This window comes from Cornus florida, unplaced genomic scaffold, assembly GCF_030987335.1.
Source record: "Cornus florida cultivar Cherokee Brave unplaced genomic scaffold, ASM3098733v1 CherokeeBrave_3.0.0_Hap2_Chr05, whole genome shotgun sequence".
Taxonomy (NCBI): Eukaryota; Viridiplantae; Streptophyta; class Magnoliopsida; order Cornales; family Cornaceae; genus Cornus; species Cornus florida.
The window spans coordinates 114414194-114435658 of NW_026775575.1; the positions used below are offsets into that span (position 1 = coordinate 114414194).

The following is a 21465-nucleotide window of genomic DNA, read 5'->3' on the forward strand; positions in this document are numbered from 1 at the left end:
TCCTAGCGCAGTACTGCGGGAACAAAAAGCAGAAGAAGACCATCGCTAACCTCTTCACTATATGGCAAAAGAGAGGTGAAACATTGCAAGCTTTCCTGTCTAGGTTTAACATGGAGGCCTCGGAGATAACAGATTGTCATCTAAAGACTGCTATTGAAACGTTCAAAATCGGTATGGTTCAAGGAACCAAGTTCCATACCTCCCTTGTTAAATATTCCCCTCCGGACATGCAAACTCTTAATGTCAGGGCACAAGTTTACATTTAGCTAGAGGAAAACGTGACTCACTAAGTACAACATGTCACTCTCATCACGGTATAGAATAAGCCTCAGGAAAAAGCTTCAAGTTTGAAATGTCAAAGAGGCCAGTATACCTCAGCACCTATTGCTCAGGTACCTGAGAAGAGGCAAAGGATAGAGGAAAGGTTCACACCTCTCCGTATAACCCTGGCTCAGCTATTTCAAGAAAATAAAGTGAGATTCACAACCCCTCAGCCAATGAGGCAACCTTTGGAGCAGAGGGACAAAAGCAAACAATGTGCCTACCACAAGGACTACGGGCATACAACCAATGATTATAGATCTCTTAGGCGGCAAGTGGAAAACATGATAACCAGAGGTGAATTGGAAGACTAACTCACACCAAAAAAGTACAAAAAGCCAAGGGAGTTCAATCCTCAGAAAGTAGAAGGAAATCAAGTGAAGGTTATTCACGCGATACATAGAAAGTCAGAAGACGATCAAGAGTCGGAAGAAGTATACTGATCCAGGCTGAGGGTAGCCCATAAATTAAGGAGGTTATCCTCAGTGAACACCATTACCTCGTGTAGCATTAGCATTGGGTTCGGTGATGGAGATTTATCTACAATTCAACTTCCCCATGAGGATCCACTAGTCATCAGCCTTCTAGTAGCAAATTGCATGATCAAAAGAGTTTTGATAGACCCGGGTAGTAGCGCTAATATTATCACAAAGGCAGTCTTTGAGCAACTAGAGATCCCGTCATCATCAATTCGGCCCACATCTAGTCCTTTGATGGGTTCAATGGTACAAAGGTGGACCCCATTGGGGTAATTGATTTATCTGTCACTGCAGCTAAAAGGACATTGAAGGAGAACTTTGTTCTGACAGAAATTCACCCTTCCTATAATCTTATTATGGGAAGAGGTTGGATCTACCGAATGAATGGGGTCCCTTCTACCTTTCATCAGTGATGCGATGCTTGTCTCCGGACGGTAAAGAAGTTATTAATCTTTGGGGAGATCAGGTTGCTGCCAAAGAATGCTATATGCTGACGTTAAATGAGGCAAAGAAGAGGGTCAAGCAGTCCCAGCCAGGTGTGACCCCCGGGAGCATATCCGAATAGTAATTATAGAGCCCTCTGCTCAAGTATGTGAAAGCAGAGGAGGAAGCCGAAGCTTCAAAGCCCACCAAGGAATCTCTCAAAGCCGTCGAGGTTATCCTCGGCGATCCTCAGAAAATCACTTATATGGGCTCTTCCCCCACAACCGAAGAAAGAGAGGCATTAGTTGATGTCATTCGACGGAATGTAGATGCGTTTGCATGGAATCATTCGGACATGATAGGAATCAACCCTTCAATCTCATGCCATAGCTTAAAGGTGAATCTGGCATTCAAACCAGTCAAGCAAAGATATAGAAGGTTCGTTCCCGAACGTAATCGAATCATTGCTGAAGAAATAAGCAAGTTACTTCAAGCAAGCTTCATCTGTGAAGTGCACTACCCACAATGGCTCTCGAATATGGTGGTAGTTCAGAAGAAGAATGGAAAATGGAGAGTGTGCATAGATTTTACCAATCTCAATAAGGCTTGCCCTAAAGATAGCTTTTTACTACCAAAGATAGATCAAATGGTTGACGCTACAACCGATTATGAGAGACTCACATTCCTCGATGCATATTCCGGATATAATCAGATCCCTATGAATCCAGAGGACGAAGAGAAAACTGCTTTCATAACAGAGAAGGGCACCTACTGTTACAAAGTTATGCCCTTCGGACTGAAGAATGTTGGGGTAATTTACCAACACTTCGATAATAAGATTTTCGATAAGATGTTAGGAAAGATGGTTGAAGCCTACATTGATGACATGGTGATTAAGAGTGTGAAAAAGGAGGATCACCCCAAGCATCTCCAGGAAGTCTTTGACACTTTTAGAAAGTATAACATGAGGTTGAATCTTTCCAAGTGTTCCTTTACAGTGTCTTCAGGGCAATTCCTAGGCCATATTGTCAACAAGAGGGGAATAGAGGTAAGCCTGGCTCAAGCTCATGCTCTCATACAGAATCAAGAACAGAAAACTCGCAGGGAAATACAGGTTCTAACTGGCCGAATCGCAGCTCTTAACCGTTTCACATCCCGATTGTTAGATAAATGTAAGCCATTTTTCGATGCCATAAGATCGAAAAACAAGGATTTTTGGGGACCTCAACAGTAGGAAGCACTCAGTTGGTTAAAGTGGTACATGGCTAAACCCCAATCTTGTCTGCTCCAAAGCCTGGTGAAGTCCTCATCATATACTTGGTAATTTCCAGTATAGCTACCAGTGCCGTGCTAATCCGAGAAGAAGGAAAGAATCAGTATCTGTGATACCCTCAGATTCCTGAATGCGGGTTGGCCAGGCCCACGCCCGAATACTCAAGGATATCAAAAACAAATTCGGCAATAAACGAACACAGAGTACAAAAGAATAAAGAAGAACAAATAAAATGCTGACAAGAAACTAAAATGATAATCTAATAATAAACCTCAGAATATATTTCCATTAATTAATAAACTTTTCTGACACAACTGATCCTCCAAAATACAACTCGGGAATCCATACTGTGTAGACCCCTAGAAAATCCAAACTAAACAAATGACAGCAAAAACTTTCTAAATCAGGAAACTGAATCATAAAGGAACTCCTATGTAGCATCGGAAAAATGAAATAGACTAATCCCCGCTCAGCACGAACAACCTTTACTCCTGACGAACACCTGAAAAATAATGATGGGTTAGGCCCACAAACAAGTTCTACTCTACTATAGTCCAAACAGAGATCCAATACACGTATACATCCTGGTCAATCCAATAGTAACTAGTAGTCTGTATATATATATATATACACACTAAAGGAACCTCACTAGATTATAGGGTTGTTACAACCTGAATAGTAGGCAACATGCAAAACGCACATATAGTGGACATGAGTACCTAGACCTACCAGGATACACAACTACACTATATCTAGCTACACATCCCTGACGATATATGCGCTCTAACCACTGATCCTGAGACTTAAACTCATATCATGGCACCATACTTATATATATATAATCTGATAACCATCATATCCAATATAAATTAGTCATCCATAAGTCATTCAACTTGTTCAGCTGACCTGACTTGAATATAAATAACTTAACATTTTAGTTAATCCATTCCCTTATATAATAAATTAATCCTCCATAAGTCATTCAACTTGTTCAGCTGACTTGACTTGAATATAAGTAGGACTTAACATTTTAGTTAATTCATTCCCTTATATAAAATAGGTAGGACTTAACTGATAAGTTAATCCGTCCCTAGAATGCCACCGTCCCATACCGGTGCATTAAACCACACAATCCAACAATTGATGTAACGATTAAGAAAATACATCAAACAATTCAGAAATTACTATGATACAGCATTCTCCATATTCAATTCATCCTACACATTTAATCTCAATTGCTAAAACATTTTAAAAGATTAACTCCATTCGTTTGTTTAAAACATTCAAATAGCAAGTATCATTATGATTGAGTCTATTTAAATATATTTAAACCTAAACCTAGTCCCTATTTAATGTTCAGGAATCCTAGGCATGTTTCTACGTTCCATCATTCTAAAGATATGAAAAATACATAATTTAAACATGTAAAAATTCACACCAAAAATCAAATCAAAATCATACATTTATCAATTCATAACACAAGAATAAATATGAACCAATTTCATAAAACCTATGTTCTAATCCAATTAAATATGCATAATTATTTAATTTTATGTGTTTAATAAATCTTGGAATTTCCTAGGCATGTACAGAAACACGAATCAAAGGGAAAGAGATAGAAGAAGAACTTGCCTTAAACTTTCAGATCGAAATTTAAATTTCTTCTTCCTGGATCTTCTCTCTGCAGGATTTTTCTCCTCCTTCCTTCTTTCCTTTTCCTCCTTCTTTCTCTAACTCTCTCTCTCTAGAATATATCACGTGAATATTTCTAATCCCCCATTACAACCTATAGCTATATATTTATAGGCTAAATAAAATAACCCTAACCCTTTTCCCAATCCAAGTCAACTTAAAAAATATATATATTAAAATATTAAAAAGGTAAGTAAAATATGTTACGTATATAATTTATGTATATCTTTATTAAATAAATCAATTATATACATCCTATTCTTTATTAATGGATTATCCAATAATACCTAAGTTACCATAATATTATAAAGTAACTTAAAACATAACACGTATCAAATCTATGTATATTTCTATTATTTAAATATAAAATATATACATCAGATTAAATATTACTACCTAAGTTACCATAAAAGTAATTAATAAATTATCCATTATTTATTAATGCACTATCCAATAATACTTAAGTTACCATAATATTATAAAGTAACTTAAAACATAACACGTATCAAATCTATGTATATTTTTATTATTTAAATATAAAACATATACATCATATTAAATATTACTACCCAAGTTACCATAAAAGTAATTAATAAATTACCTGTTGGTGTATGGTAGGGACGTCCTACCATAGGTTTAAGAGTGTGCATTAAGGCGAGGGCCAAGAGTTTTACATTTATAGAAGCCACTACTACCTTTCACTATAAATATAGCTAGGGCGAGTAGGGATCGTCCCAAGGGATTATGGGGATTGAGCAATGTCGGAGTTGATTGTGGAATCGCTATTAGGGCTAGTAGGTCGAGTGATCAAACAATTGGTTGGTTGGTTGATTAAAGAGCAACTAAATTAAACTAAGTAATAGCAAAAGAGTGCAATTAAGAGCAAGTAAGAGAGATAAGAGTCTTGGGGTTTAGAGATCACCACCAAGCAATGCATTTCTATATTATTGACAAGTGATTAATGAGGGCAATTAGGGTGTTTCATTATTGGTGTGTGTGTGTATTTGGTTGATTCAAGAAGTAAGGATGACTAGTTAAGCATGTATTGTCTAAACATCATGTGAAGGGCACAATATATCTAAGCAATGAAGCATATATTGTCTAAACAATATGTGAAAGGCACAATAAATCAAAACAAGTCATTAATCCTTTCATTAGACTCACAATCCAAATACAACACAAGATTAGAGACATACGCTAATTGCATTCAAAAGCTTGGATCATCAAATAACAAGCATAGATTGTCCTCCCATTTAACACTACACTACAACTACACTACATCTAAGCTATTAGCATGAAAATAAACTAAGGTAGAGGCACAATCCATCAAGAGATAAGCATGAACCATCAAGAGAATCACAAAAGCATTCCTTTAAGCACTATGTTTTGACAATCCCTAAATCCATGGCATCAATATACATAGACATGTATCAACAACACAAAATCTAGAGACAAGAACATGAACATCAATTTTAGCATACATAGACATATGGATAGAATGAAATGATCAATTAGAAGCATTAAACCACATAAATCATTGATTAAACAAGATCTATAAATATCAAAGTGTCAAAACATTAGTTACAACACTAATCCCTCAATAATACACAAGATTAAGATATAGAAAGCATGTTTGGGGCTAACTCCACTCATGGTGAGGATGCTCCAACCTTCAAGGGCTAACTCCATGGAAGAGGTTTGCTCCTTGTTGATGAAGATCTCCAATGGTGTCTCTAGCCTCCTCTTTCTCTAAACTTCCTCTCCAAGAGATGATATCAAAAATAATGTTAGCTTCCCCTTGAAAAAACAATCCTTATCCTTATATAGGTAGGTCAAAATGACACCCAAAATGAGCTAGGGTCATGCACACAATATTCTCCAATGATTGGATAAAGGACAACTTTTAATGAGCTAGAATTTTAACTTTTTACACTCGAAGGAAGTTCGATCGATCGAACCATGGACTTGGATCGATCAAACTGGCTGAGATCGATCAAATTGAGGCTGGATCAATCCAACTGGCTGAGCTTTTTAGAAAAAGACAAATCCGAGATATTTTGGGAGATATTTTTGGGAAAAGAACAAAAGGTGGTTAATGGGTGGTACAGCTGTAGATAGGATCAATCATTTGGATAAGGACAAAGGTGTTCGATCGATCGACGAATGATGTTGGATTAATCGAACTTTTGGACTTAAGTGTTTTGGGTCAAGGCTTGGATCTATCTTGAAGTGCTGAGATCGATCAATGTTCGATCGATCGAACCTTGGACTTGGATCGATCAAACTTGCTGCTTTGCTTCATTTTGCTTCTTTCTTCCCCCACTTTGCTCCTTTCTTTGTTCAATCCCAGAATTGCTTCAATTAAGCTCTTATTTAGCTGAGTTAGCTTATTTTCTGGATAAGTGCCTGAAAATGGAAATAATACGAAATCAATCTAAAACGGTAAAGTAAGATAGATAAAGGTACTAGAATGCCTAAGCTTAAGGGGTTTAAATACGTACTTTTTTGTGCTCATCACACCCCCAAACTTAAATATTGCAAGTCCCTAGCAATGAACTAGAAAGTAAAGGAATGAAATGAACAACTATACAACTATAACTAGAAAGCAATAAATGGATAACGCCACTTTCGTAGGGAACATGATTGCACTTAGCACATGCAACAAGCCTTTTAAACCCCTAGGTTACCCCTAGTGGATGAGTGAAGTCTCGGAGGGTTTTCAGAAATGGTACCCACAAACATTAAGCTCATTTTTGTCAAAAGAGGTACCAATATTGCAAACAAGTATTGGGAGAAAACTACCTCAAGTATGCAAATTTTCAACCCTTTCCAAGCAATCTCTCAAAATTTCAATATCAAGCAAGCAAGTATGGTCCTCCATACATCAAGAAAGTGATCATGCAAATCAAAACAACTCTAGAATTCTTTTGAGTGGACTGGCATCAATGTGTTGCTATCTTAGCCAACTAAAGAATAAATCACATCCTTACCCTCAAACTAGCATACAAATTTAGTACCGATCATCAAGACAAAAAGTGGACCTTTTATTAAAGCTTTATTGTTCTAGATGTGCTTATTCTTTTCACTCGATTTTTTTTAGGATCAAAGATGGAAGCATAGTGCAATGTGATGATCTCTTAAGCTTTCTAGCGATTCATGAGGTCGAGCGTTAGGTCAACGACTCCCAAACCAGACGGCTTTAGGGCACTAGGTGTTCAAACACCTCTACGGACTTACAAGCTTAAATCAATTAGGTTACAAATCAAGATAACAACCATCTAATCATTTCCTACTTCTCACCTCTTTGGGAGAAGTCCTCATTTTTTATTGCTTTTGCTTTTGCTTTTGCTTTTTTTTAAAATTTTTTAATTTTTTTAATTTTTTTTAAACAAGTTCAATTACTAACCTAGAGTTTGGGCCCTCCACCTTTCGGCGCGAGAAGTTCAGTGCTTGATGAGGCTAGAATCCCGGCTAATTAGTAAAAAGGGGTTGTTATCCACCTTTATCAAGAATGAAAGCTTTCAATGCACTACTAGCTCAATTGGGATATAACCAATTCAATAATCAACAAAGCATGTACCCCACAAATGAATGCTAGTGTGTGCCTGTGCTAGTGTAGAAGACTAGAGTGAATCTCAAAACAATGACAAAATCAGGATGATGTGGACCACAAATGCAAGCAACATATCAATCTTTCAAAAAATTTACTCCTAAATGGCATTCATAAGGCATACAATGAGTATTGGACTCTCAAGTCAAGCAATTTTTAAATTTTAAGCAATATAGTCCTCAAAAGATCAAAATCATAGCTAGGTATGGACCAATCATAGAAATATCCCTCAAATACACGAGTCATGCTAAAAGTTTGAATTTAAAACTATCACTATAGAGCACCATTCCCCCCAAACTTAAATTGCACAATGTCCTCAATGTGCAAAGAGAACAAAGGAAAGAGTATACCAGTGCAACTAAGCAAGAATGATCGGGACTGAAGTATCCGAAGTAGGTGGCATGGCCCCCCCAAACTTGGGATGAACTGTGGTCCTGAAAATTGGCACTTGGATAAACTTATCAGATAACAAAATGGGATAATCAGTGTACAGTGAATATGCAAGTGTAAATGGGATAAACAGAAAATGAAATGAGAGAGGTATAAGGGTGGTCCTGAAAATTGGGTAGCACTTTCTCACTGAAGTCACTGTAATGCACCTGATGGAGTCAAACATACAGATATGAGAATACAATCAGATGACATCCATAGCAAAAATAGATATATAAAATAGAGAAAGTGTGATACCCCCTAATTTTTGGAACACGGATTGATCAAGTCCGCGCACAAAATCAAGGGATATCAAAATAATTTAAGTATTTAACAAGCACAGAATACAAAGATGAATAATAAAGAATAAATAAACCGCTGAAGAAAACTAATAAATAAATATTACTTAATGATTCTCCAACAATTACAATTCGGAAATCCCATAACTCAAGGACCCCTTAAACATTATCCAATAATCCAATACTATTTAAAAGTACACAAGATGAATAGACGAATGACAGTCTCCCAGCTGCGGATCCTCAACCTCGAGACTGGAACCTTTAATAACCTGAAAAATAAATCGTGGGTTAAACCCTACGAGCAAGTTCACTCTACCAGGCCTCTGAAAACCAACAAGCAGATCATCTCTGATCAAAACCAAACCTAATAAAGTTTTAACTTTAATAAAGCACGATATACATGTCTATATATAATTATATATACTATACTAATCACATCCATTAATAGGTTTATTAAATTTCCATACCTATTAAATAATTATTAAAATAATATTCATACCTAGACCAATCTACCATTTCATTTTATAAAAACTCCTTTGACCTTAATCCCATCCTAGTCAGTTGTCTAATCATTTAAACAACAAATTATAATAAAAGAAATACTCTATTTAATCCCAACCCGATAATGATTTTAATTGTTTAAATCACATATCCAAAATCCAAGTTTTGACAAATCATCCACGTCTTCCCCAATATTATTTTATTAATGTAAAATAATACACTAACCAGTAAGTACTAAACTATTCTCATTTAAGAATATCTAACCCTAATCCAATCCATACATACAACAACCATAGATGATATTTTAATCATCCAACACATAACAACGTAATTATGCTTTGGCAAATCAACCATGCCATTGTAAATATTTTTATTTATATATTGGCAATTCAACCATGCCTCCATAAGTATATTTATTTATACATTGGCAATTCAACCATGCCTCCGTGTATGTATATTTATACATTGACAATTCAACCATGCCTCCACAGGTATATTTATTCATACATTTAATTAGCAATTCATCCATGCTTTCCATATATGTATTCTATTCATACAAATATTTAGGTAATATATTTAATCATTTGACAATTCATCCATGCCCACACTTTAACCATGAATTAACTTTAAAATTAACAATACGCTAAATCATACATAGCCATCACATGCATATTATACGCATATCATTAATTTAACAACCAGCCTATTAAGATATGCCAAATAAGAATGATAATATTAATCATCTTAAATGATTTATATATATATATACCTACACATATGTTATTTAATGTATATATGTGTTTAACACCTTCTTTAATAATCCTTGATTATTTAAAATCAATATACATACATATATATATATATATATATATATATATATATATATATATTCATCATTCCATACAACTCATAGACAAATTAAACTATATATACACATATATAAATAATTATATATATATATATATATATACACTTCCTTCCATAACAAATTATTAATTTATTATATTTACACAAATTAGTGCAACTAAATATGTCAGAAATAGTTTCCTTTAAATACTCCATATTGGTTTAAATAGTTTTCCGACACTTTCTCACTAAAACATAAATATCTCCTAGTAGGATGGGAATCTGATAATGAAATTGGTACCATTGGAAAGAAGACGAAAAATCCTTGAATTTGAGCTCAAGAATGACCCAATTTCGATTTAAAATGACTAAGTTATGACCGTTTTAATTTCTAGTGTCGAATTAGGCCAACATAGTTTCCCACGCGCGCCCACGTGCTTACTATGCACTTGCACGCGCTGGATTCAAGCCTCCTTGTGTGCTGGTATTGGCTAAGCTCTTTCAGCTACCGTGAGCTCACCACACTGAATCCATCACTTCCTTTATGCCGCATCCAATGGTCATAAATGAGTGCGCAAATGAACACGCTCACACTAGATTATTTTCTATTAACTATAATAGATCTAAGGTCCAGATCAGCGAGTGCACCATCTTCTCATGGTCTGCAATACACCAAATAATCCCATAGTTGACCAGACCACTTCTATGGTCCAGATACACATGCGCACCAAAGTTTTATGCGCCGCGATGCACCATATCAATTCACATAAGTTTAATTAATCTAATGGCCCTAATTGGCGTATACACCCTATTATCCTACACCGCGCCGCATTGGATCAATTCTTTATTGTGCCGCCGCTCCACATGCGCCAGTTACCTAGTATATATATATATATATATATATATATATATATATATATATATATATATAATTATTTTCCTAACAAATAATAGGAAAATAAATCCTAATAAATTCCTAAAAATATCAGAAAAAATCCAGAAAATTACAGAACAATTCTAGAAAATAAAGAAACCATAATTAACTCTCTTGGGTCACAAATCCACCTATAGATTGATTTTAAAATATACATAACACCTATATATATCAATTAAAATCCAATAATCTAAAAATCAAATATAATAGTTTATACTTTTTAATTATTCCGATCTAACCATAATTTTTAAACAAATAAATTTAATTAAAGCCTTGATACTCAAGGTGAAATCCTTATGAGTTCTAAGAGGAAAGTTAGAGAAAACTCGCCTGAAGGTTTCGAAACGAAACCGACGCTTTAAGCTTTAATTATCTCTTCCAATTCCGACGTCCTCCTTTTCAGATCCGACCTCCTCCTTGTCAGCCCTTCTTCTTCCTCTCTCTCTGTCTGTTTTATTTTTCTAACGTGTAAAACCTTTAACCCTAAAGCCTTATGTGCATTTTCATACACCTTAAATTCCAAATCCTATTCCAACTAGTATTATGAATTAAAATAATAATCTTTAAATAATTTATATATATAAACATATATATATATATATAAATATATATTCCTTCCATAATTAACTCATTAGTTAATTAAATCATATATACTTATAAATATCAATAAATATATATCTATATATATATATATCTTTCCATAACAATTATTAATTAATTATATTTATATATAATTATATATATATATATATATATATATAATTGATACAAAAGTGATCATTTAAATAATTAAATAACCACGGACCTTCATTAATTAACCTAATAAGGTTTCATACAAGCCCAAGACCACATCTTTTGGTCCAACTTTCCTTAAGCCCAATCCAATTAATTTAAATAAATAAGATAATTAATTAAATACAGAAATTAAAATAACTAATTACATGAAGCACATAAACAAACAAGAATTTACAACTAAGTCATATAATACCAATAAAATCAACATACCAATAATTCAATCAATAATCAACCACACAAACAATCAATCATCATACATAATCACGAAATATAACTTAATTAAAATAAGATAATTAATCTAGCACTCAATAAAATAAAATAAATCATTGAAAAATAAAATAAAATAATTAATCCTAATTAATAAATCTTTTAAAATTATCGGGGTATTACAGAAAGTGCAGGTACAACAAAAATATCAAAGCCGACAGACCGACTATAAAAATAATACAGTGACAATAATAAAATATAAAAAGGAGAGAGGGATCATAAGATAAAAAAGAGTGGGAGCTCAGGAAGATGAGGTAGGACGGGCAGGTCTAGCTCCGCGGATGTCTCTAGATAAATCTCTGAACGTGGTCGTGACATCCGTGCCGAAAGTAGCGAACTCCGCTCTGTGGGCCGTAAGGTCAGCTCTGATGGCAACAACAGTGTCCTCGAGCGTCTGCAGACGCACTCTGAAGTTGGGGGTCAAGTCTGGTATGGAGGAGTCAGAAGACAGCTCCTGGGTCTGCTCTTACTCGTGGATAGGTGACCCGGCTGGAGAATGCTGAACTGCGTCATCCTCTGAGTGCTCCAAGTCAATGTCTATATCAATATCTTCATGCTCGGCAGCTGGATCGACTGGTGCCTCGTCCACTGCGAGAGCTGCTGCTCCTGGCTCTGCTGGTGCCGGGGCTGCCTGTGCTATTGCCTCCTCCTCTAACTCCAGCTCTGCAGCCGCCAGTACGGCATGGGTCTGCAGGAGAGTGATAATAGCTCTGTAGCTCTTGTCCCAGTCCTTCTTGAGGAAGTGACAGGAACTTTTCTCGAGGTCCTCCTGCGGGTGGATGGGATAGCGCTGGTCTATGAGAATCTGGGTGATGAGGTGGCTGAATGGAAGAGACTTGGCCCTTTCGAGCGCCTCCTTGCTGACGTACTCATCGTAGAGCTTCCTCATCACGCTCCAGATAAGCGTAAGAATAGACACCTAGTGGCCAGTATAGAAGGCGTACAGGGCTGCTAAATAGTCGCCCAGCTTCTGAATCTTGTGGCCTACCATGTATATGTTTCGGTAGAGCGCTGAATCTGTAAACCACAAGTCATCCGACAAGAATGTCCGGGTATGGTGACCTGTGAGAAAAACTGTCATATCGGCGTAAGAAGGCCTGTGGAGCCTGGGATATGTCTCCTGTAGCTCGGGCGGGCACTGATGTGGATAGCGAGTCAAACGAGCCAGAGTATCCACTGTAATGGTGATCTCATAGCCATCGATAGAGGTGATGAGCTCGGCTGTAGTGCGCGGCGACGGTCGGAGGTTCTGGTAGAACAACCGTACCAGTCGCGGGTAGATCGGCTCTGTGACTGGGGCAAGAATAGCTGAGAGGCCCCGCTGAATGATGTCCTGGTAGGCAGATCGAGTCAGCACCGATCTAGAGAAGAATATAGTGTCGAATGTTGACTCGTGGTCGATAGTCATGTGTACATATTGAGGCACGAGTCTGTCGCGCTGTAAAATAGCTGGCTGAACAGGTGGAGCCGGCTGAGCTGGCTGCTCAGCGCCTCTATGCGGTGGAGATGGTGATGGAGTGAATGCTAGACGAGCTGGCGACTGGGGTGGAGTAGGGTGTAATGGCTCTTCTGTATGGGAGGGTTGTGCAGTCTCCTCTGTCCGCTGTTGGACTCTCTTCTGTGTGTGCTCGGGGCTAGGATCCCGGACATGAGATAGACCGACCCCGTCGTCAAGTTTGCGTTTGGTGCCGTGACGGTGTCTATGTGTTATAGTCTTGACGCGAGCCATAGTCTGCAAATAGAATTTCAAAAGTTAGTGCCAGTATATATAGAATATAAGACACAATATAGAAACATGTATGTCAAATAAAATAGACAAAACAAGATATCGCATGATTCTATGCAAGTGGCAGAATATGAAACATGCCAAATAATGTAAGTATGAAATGCATCTAATGGGGAATATCACAGGCATTGGGCATATATAAGGTAGCATGAACATAAGATAAGATGAATGGAGTGTGTATATGAGATTTGTGAAATTCGATCGATCAAAAAAAGAAATGAGATCGATCACAAAAGTTGGATCGATCGAAGGTTGAGTTGGATCGATTGCAAATATTCGATCGATCATAAAGTTATTCGATCGATCGAACAGTATGATGATGAAACCTAACAGTCACAGATCTGTGACTTTTGAAGCATGGGGCCCACACGAATGAGTTTGTGGGCCCTCCAACAACACAATTGAATCCTAATTCCATCCCAAACATGGCCTAACATCTAAATCTAATCAAAATTCCCAAAACATATACATATATATACACACATATATATATACAAAGACATGGATGCTCAAGCTTAGAGAATGGCAGATTTAACATGAAAGCAACACAATTATGACATTTAGAAACAACTATTGATGCATGATAGGTCAAATCCATGGAGGGTGTGTCGGAACTTACCTCAAGAGAATGGGAGAATGGAGAACGAGCTTGTGAAGAACTGAGATGAAGAAGATAAAGATGGACTGAGATTCAAGGTGCTTGGATCTCCTCGAAGTGGTGGCCTGAGCTAGGGGAGATGATTTACAGTAGAAGGGAATGAGAGGCTAGGGTTTGATGTGTTGAGATCGATCCAAATGATCAATCTCAAGACCCTTGGATCTTTTTTTAAAAAACATTTCCCGACTAGTTCGCTTGATCAAAGATGAGTTGTGATCGATCAAACTTTGATGAACTCCTTTCAAAGTATTTTTGGATTTTTGGTTTTTTTTTAAATTTGCAAAAATAAAATTAAAAATTGGAAAATAAAGTAAAACAAAATATTTTTGATTTGCTTTGAAAATATTTAATTAATTAATTATAAATTAAAATATTTTTGAATTTTTGAAAATTTGTTGAAAATTGAAACAAAATAAAATGAGAGTGAAAATAGAATAAAATAAAAATGAAAATATTTTTGGATTTTTGAAAAGTTGAAAAGTCAAACTAAAGTTAAAATAATGAAATGAAGATTTGTGATCGATCGAAACCAGAGTTCAATCGATCAGACAGAGAGCAAAAATATGCAGGTTTTTGGTTCAAAAATTTGGCTAAGTGTTGGAACATAAGATCGATCGAACTGGGAAGTTGGATCGATCGAAGAACTTCTTGATTGATCTTGGAATATTTCGAACGATCAGACAGAGAGCTGAAATATGCAGGTTTTTGCAGGTTCAAAATTTTTTTAAGTGTTGAGTCCTGAGATTGATCGAACTTGGAAGTTGGATCGATTGAAGGTCTCTTGATCGATCTTGGAGTTGGTTCGAACGATGGGACAGAGAGCTGATTCTGGATGCAGGTGGATGCAGGTCGAAAATTTTTCTAAGTGTTGAGTGCAATCCACGGTTCGATCAATCGAACTCCAATGTGAGATAGATCAAACTTTGCCAAATGCTCAATTATGACATAAAAGCTTATGCAATCCTCACCAAAGTTCCTTGAAATGCATATGAACCAAAAACAAGTATCTAGACTTCGCAAGAAATGAAATGAAAGATAGAAATGGGGGAGGAATAGGGTTTTGACAACCTACGAATACTTTTGCTAGTCTTTAACATCTCTAGCAAGACATTGGGCTCTTTTAGCCCGGATCAAAGATCTTATAATGCATCCCCTCCTTGTTGGGGTGATGGATGCTTTGAACTCTACCAAACAAATGGTCCTTTGAAGAACTTGTTGGATCAAGCTCAAAAGAGGCTTTTGATCCTTTGTCTATGCCATCAAAACTTTTGGGCTTCCATGCCTTTTTAAAGCAAGAATTTGAAACAACACTTTGAGAATGCAAGGTTGAAGATGATCCTTTGGAAGTTTTGGTTTTACATAAAAGTTCATTTCCTTGACATTGAATATCATGACATTTTTCTACAACATTGACCTCTCCTTCATATTTGTCAAATGAATTGGGTGTGGGATTAAAGATATTCAACTTCACCTTTATGTGGCCAAATGAAATCTTCATTATCCCCGTCCTACAATTTATGTTGGCATTAGCTGTTGCCAAGAAAGGACGGCCAAGGATAACGGGAATTTGGCTCTTAGGATTGGGAACCGGCTCCGTGTCAATGACAACGAAATCAACCAGGAAGAAGAATTTATCAATCTTGATCAAAACATCCTCAATGACACCCCTAGGTTTCTTAATGGATCGGTCGGCAAGTTGCAAAACTACTGATATCGGTTTCAATTCACCTAGGCCCAATTTAACATAGACCGAATATGGAAGAAGGTTAACACTTGCTCCTAAGTCAAGAAGTGCCCGATTAATGATATGATCACCAATGATGCATGATGTAGTGGGTGAACCGGGGTCCTTAAACTTTGGGAAAGTATTATGTTGCAAAATTGAGCTTACTTGCTCGGTCAAAACCACTTTTCTTGGTGCTTGGCTCTTGTTCTTCCGCTTTTAGGTGCACAAGTCTTGCAAGAATTTGGCATAAGCCGGAATTTGCTTGATTGCATCCAATAGTGGAAGGTTAACTTTCACTTGCCTAAACATTTCCATGATTTCATTGGTTTTTGCCTTTTGCTTGTCTTTTGAAATGGATCCTTTTAAGGCATCCGGAAATGGAATTTTTGGTTCAAACACTTTTTCAAAATTTTCTTTTGAACTCTCTTCAACATAAGAAGTTTTCGAATCATTTTGTTTCAAATCATTTTTCAACAAAACTTCTTTCTCAACATCATTTTTCAAGACTTCTTTGTCAAACACATTTTTCAAAACTTTCTCATTTGCAAGATCATGTGTATGCAATAAAAGAGGAATGTGATGTGAAACGGGACGGGTGACAACTTGAGGTTGCACCGGTTCACTCTCTTTATTGGACATTTCAACTTGATTGTCCACAACTCTACCACTCTACAAGGTAGTCACCGCATTAACATGTTCAATGGTATGCCCTTCCGATGAGGAATGGGTTTCCACAACACATTGTTGCTTAGGTGGGGCATTAATGGGCATCTTTCCCGTCTTTCTTGCATTGAGAGTGCTTGTTATTTGCCCTACTTGGGTTTCTAGCTTTGCGATAGATTAAGAGTGAGAATGAAGCAATTGAGTGTTAGTCTCAAGAGTCCCCAAAGCATTTAAAACTTTTTCTTTAAAGGCGGGACTTCTAGTGTTTCCTTGGGAATAAGATTGGTTGGAAAAATGAGAATTAGCAAATTAATTCCCTTGTGATTGATAAGGTCTATAACCTTGGGATCCTTGGTTTTGAAGTGGAGGTGGAATGTATTTCCCTTGGAAACCGCCTTGGGAAGGGTTTAAGCCTTCTCCTTGGTTTTTCCAAGAGAAATTTGGATGATTCCTCTAACTTGGATTTTAATGAGTACCATAAGGATTGTTCCCTTGGTTCACAAAAGTTGCATTGACTTGCTCATTAGGCTCATTTTGCACTTATCCATGAGGGCAATGAGAAGTAGAATGAAGAACACTAGAACAAGTCATACAAGTTTCATTTGATGCACGATGAGAATGGTTAGGAAAGGAAGATACTTGGTTCGCTGAGTTTTGGTTAATCAAAAATTGATCAGATCTTTGAGACAAAGACTTCATTTCAGTGGCTATTTCATTTGAATGTTCGACTTGATGTAAGCCTACACTCTTCCTACCTTGTGAATTTCTACCATTCTTGGTTGATAGTGTTCTATGCAAAGAATTTTCATTCATGCTTTCATAGAGACGCCACATGTCATCCTCATACCTATCAATGTATGAGCCACCCATCGAAGCATCAACCATACCCTTATAGTTGTCCGATAAGCTCTCAAAGAAATATTGAACTAATTGCCATTTGGGCATGTCATGATGTGGACACTTCATAAGCAATTCATTGAAGCGTTCCCATGCCTCATGAAATGTTTCTCCATCCCCATGTGAAAATTCTCGAATTAAGGTTCTCATGGCATTGGTCTTAGAAACCGGATAGTACTTCTTCAAGAACTCTTGTTGCATTTCCACCCAAGAAATGATTGAAAAAGGCCTAAGATTGTTAAACCAATACTTTGCCTTGTCTTTTAAGGTGAATGGAAAAAGTTTGAGTCTCAAGACCTCTTCCGGCATGTTCATATATTTTACGGTGGAACATACTTCAAGAAACTCATCCAAATGCTTGTAAGGTTCTTCACTAGGAAGTCCATGAAAGTTAGGAAGCATTTGAATAATTTATTTTCATAATGATGTACTCTAAATGGTGGCAATTGAATGCATGTGGGTGCATTGTATTCATTAGACACATAGTGATCTCTTAAAGCAAGAGGTGGATTAGCTACTTGAGGTGCAACATGAACACCTTGGTTATGAATTCCTTGATTAATGATGGGAGGTTGTGAAGCATATATTGGCATTGGCATTCCATATGGAACTTGGCCTTGTTGTTGTGGTGGTTGGATGAATGGCCTTGGCATGCCTAATGGTACTTGCATGTTTTCATTGTGCACATCGGGATGAAGGATACCTTGTTGGTCGATATGACCAATGTCCTCAATATGGTCATCATTATGGTCATCTATTGAAAGATTGGCTCTATTTGAACTTCCTCTTCCCTTAGGATTTCTAACGATAGATTCTAGATGCAAATCAAGAGGGGCATGAATTGGTCTTAATGAACGACGCCCATGCATGCATATAACAAAACACAACAAACACAAAGAATGACAAACACTATACCTTCACAACAATGTAATGAAACTCCCTTCACAAACACTTAACCCATATTCCTATGCTTTAACAAAGATGATGCAAAGAACAATAAAATAGCCTCCACGCTGGCCGACGATTTAACTAAGGAATTGAGTAAAAAAAGTCTCACAAATGTCCTTTAGCACTTCAACTCCAAATTTTAAAGCTTAGCTTAGCAAATTTTTTTTAAGTTTTTAACATTTTTCCTTTCTTTGCTTGCTTGAATTGAATGCTCAATGGCTCTTTTGCTTACTTCCTCTCCAACAATGCACCTAGTTAAGTAAGAACAACATAATAAGTAACCAAAAAGAAAAATAAAAATAAAGTAAAAATACGATCAAAAGAGTACTAATCCTAATCAATTCCACAAATCCGACGTTGCCAAATCTAATCAACTAATCCACGGCAACGGCGCCAAAAACTTGTTGGTGTATGGTAGGGACGTCCTACCATAGGCTTAAGAGTATGCATTAAGGCGAGGGCTAAGAGTTTTACATTTATAAAAGCCACTACTACTTTTCACTATAAATATAGCTAGGGCGAGTAGGGATCATCCCAAGGGATTATGGGGATTGAGCAATGTCGGAGTTGATTGTGGAATCGCTATTAGGGTTAGTAGGTCGAGTGATCAAACAATTGGTTGGTTGGTTGATTAAAGAGCAACTAAATTAAAGTAAGTAATAGCAAAAGAGTGCAATTAAGAGCAAGTAAGAGAGATAAGAGTCTTGGGGTTTAGAAATCACCACCAAGTAATGCATTTCTATATTATTGACAAGTGATTAATGAGGGCAATTAGGGTGTTGCAATATTGGTGTGTGTGTGTATTTGGTTGATTCAACAAACAAGAATGACTAGTTAAGCATGAATTGTCTAAACATCATGTGAAAGGCACAATATATCTAAGCTATGAAGCATATATTGTCTAAACAATATGTGAAATGCACAATAAATCAAAACAAGTCATTAATCCTTTCATTAGGCTCACAATCCAAATACAACACAAGATTAGAGACATATGTTAATTGCATTCAAAAGCTTGGATCATCAAATAACAAGCATAGATTGTCCTCCCATTTAACACTACACTATAACTACACTACATCTAAGCTATTAGCATGAAAATAAACTAGGGGAGAGGCACAATCCATCAAGAGATAAGCATGAACCATCAAGAGAATCACAAAAGCATTCATTTAAGCACTATGTTTTGACAATCCCTAAATCCATGGCATCAATACACATAGACATGCATCAACAACACAAAATCTAGAGACAAGAACATGAACATCAATTTTAGCATACATAGACATATGGATAAAATGAAATGATCAATTGGAAGCATTAAACCACACAAATCATTGATTAAACAAGATCTATAAATATCAAAGTGTCAAAACATTAATTACAACACTAATCCCTCAATAATACACAAGATTAAGATATAAAAAACATGTTTGGGGCTAACTCTAGCCCCAAGAGGATGTCTAGCCACTTATGGTGAGGATGCTCCAACCCTCAAGGGCTAACTCCATGGAAGAGGCTTACTCCTTGTTGATGAAGATCTCCAATGGTGTCTCTAGCCTCCTCTTTCTCTAAACTTCCTCTCCAAGAGATGATATCAAAAATAATGTTGGCTCCCCTTTAAAAAACCAATCCTTATCCTTATATAGGTAGATTAAAATGACACCCAAAATGAACTAGGGTTGTGCACACAATATTCTCCAATGATTGGATAAAGGACAACTTTCAATTAGCTAGAATTTTAACTTTTTGCACTCGGAGGAAGTTCGATCAATCGAACCTTGGACTTGGATCGATCGAACTGGCTGAGATCGATCAAACTGAGACTAAATCGATCCAACTAGCTGAGCTTTTTGGAAAAAGACAAATCCAAGATATTTTTGGGAAAAGGACAAAATGTGGTTAATGGGTGGTACAGCTGTGGATAGGATCAATCATTTGGATAAGGACAAAGGTGTTCGATCGATCGAAGAATGATGTTGGATCGATCGAACTTTTGGACTTAAGTGTTTTGGGTCAAGGCTTGGATCTATCTTGAAGTACTGAGATCGATCAATGTTCGATCGATCGAACCTTGGACTTGGATCGATCGAACTTGCTGCTTTGCTTCATTTTGCTTCTTTCTTCCCCCATTTTGCTCCTTTCTTTGTTCAATCCCAGAATTGCTTCAATTGAGCTCTTATTTGGCTGAGTTAGCTTATTTTTGGGATAAGTGCCTGAAAATGAAAATAATACGAAATCAATCTAAAACGGTAAAGTAAGATAGATAAAGGTACTAGAATGTCTAAGCTTAAGGGGTTTAAATACGCACTTTTCAACGCTCATCATTACCCATTATTTATTAATGGATTATCCAATAATACTTAAGTTACCATAATATTATAAAATAACTTAAAACATAACACGTATCAAATCTATGTGTTATTATTTAAATATAAAACATATACATCAGATCAAATATTACTACCAAAATTACCATAAAAGTAATTAATAAATTACTTTCTCTTTTATATATGTATATAATATATATCTATACATATATATACACAACTATCCATGGGTAATAATCTATACCCACCCAACCTCCTATCCAAGTAGTCCATGTGACCGAATTGGTTGACCCATTACTACTAACCATAACTATAAAAAAAAAATAAAAGAAAACATTTAATTTATAATTAATCAAAACACCATTTAAGTACATAATTTAATTAAATAATTAACACATACACAAATACAAATAACATATAGACACATAATCAAATACTCAAGTAACACTTAATTCAATAAAACCCATAAGCAATTAGTCAAATAATTAATTAAATAATTAAAAATACAATTAAAACAAATAAATAAATACCGAAACTATCCTTTTAAAATTAGGGGTATTACAGTATCCGATCTTTTACACCAGTAAG

The 21465-nt window shown here is 36.2% G+C and overlaps 1 non-coding gene across 1 annotated transcript; it reads left to right on the forward strand.

The window, feature by feature from the left end:
- The first annotated feature begins 17645 nt into the window (after window positions 1–17645).
- Window positions 17646–17752, forward strand: LOC132310789 (small nucleolar RNA R71). Its single transcript, XR_009482704.1, has one exon. It is a non-coding gene; the product is annotated as a small nucleolar RNA R71 (small nucleolar RNA).
- Window positions 17753–21465: the final 3713 nt, after the last annotated feature.